The sequence below is a fragment of the Rhea americana genome, unplaced genomic scaffold (genome assembly GCF_003343005.1).
Source record: "Rhea americana isolate MKP2758 unplaced genomic scaffold, rheAme1 scaffold_12, whole genome shotgun sequence".
Classification (NCBI taxonomy): domain Eukaryota; kingdom Metazoa; phylum Chordata; class Aves; order Rheiformes; family Rheidae; genus Rhea; species Rhea americana.
In genome coordinates, this window is record NW_028185261.1 from 7,779,586 (window position 1) to 7,780,558 (window position 973).

Genomic DNA, 973 nt, shown 5'->3' on the forward strand with positions numbered 1-973 from the left:
GGCGGGCGGGCCGCCGCCGCCGCCGCCGCGGGACCCGCGCCCACCTGGGAGCGGCGCAGCTCCGCGCCCAACCGCCCCTCTCGCCGCTTCCGCCGCTCCACAAAGGCGGCGGCAGCTGACAGGCAGCAGCCTACGGCGGCCGCCGAGGCTCCAACCACCCCCAAGGCGCAGCGAGGCGCGCAGGAACTCACGGGAAGCGCGGAAGGACACGAAGGCTTGTAGGTGACAGGACCCCGCTGTGCTCCGCCTGCAGCGCCTCGCTCGTTTGCCCCTTCGCGAGGAGCAACGTAGAAGAAAATCACGCGGGGAGAGATCCTGAAGCGGCGGAGGCAGCCGCTGGCGGCGTAACACCGAGCTTCTCTCCAGCGCGAGCCACACCGGGCAGAGAACAACGACGCCCAGCATGCCCCGCGCCCCGCCGGGCGCGCCTCGCCCTCAGGGCCTGCGGCGAGCGCGCGCCGCGGCCGCGCGCTGCATGCCGGGAGCTGTAGTCTCGGGGGCTGCAGCGCCGCCACCCGCAGGCGCGGGGTCCGCGGAGCGAGCGCCGTAGCGGGCCCGGGGGTGCGCGCGCCGCCGGGCTCGCGGCGGCCGTTAAGCGGCTCCCGCGGCGCGGGGGGGGCGAGGGCCGCGGCCGTTAACGGCGCCTCACGGCCTCGCCGCCTCGCCTCACGGGTTCCCCGTTGCGCCCCCCAACTTCTGGCAAGGGACGGCCTTGAGGGGAGCGGGCCGAGGCGGGACGGGCTGCGCTTGTGCAGGACATCGCTTCGCCCTTAAGTGCGGCTTCCCCAGGAGGATGCTGTGGGCACGGAACTTTGGAGGGTGAGGATCCGTGCTAGCCACTGCAGTGCAAGGAGCCAAGCAATGAAACAACGCAGCCCAGTGGGAGCGTTGGTTGAACTCCATAATTTTAATCATAGGCCAGACAGGCTTGTAGCTATAATAACTTGTAGTGGTCTGGCGACATCACACATGA

The 973-nt window shown here is 71.0% G+C and overlaps 1 protein-coding gene across 3 annotated transcripts in view; it reads right to left on the bottom strand.

Annotated features, from left to right (window-relative positions):
• Nucleotides 1-413, bottom strand: part of DYNC1I2 (dynein cytoplasmic 1 intermediate chain 2) — a 31,012-nt gene extending 30,599 nt beyond the window's left edge. Inside the window, exon 1 of one of the 3 annotated variants that reach the window (XM_085323013.1) lies at nt 192-413. The gene's annotated coding sequence lies outside the window, so the exon portion shown is untranslated. Of the gene's footprint in view, nt 1-44; nt 153-191 lie in introns of those variants that run through there. The other 2 variants (XM_085323004.1, XM_085323024.1) reach the window with 2 other exon arrangements.
• Between the last annotated feature and the right edge of the window lie 560 nt (nt 414-973).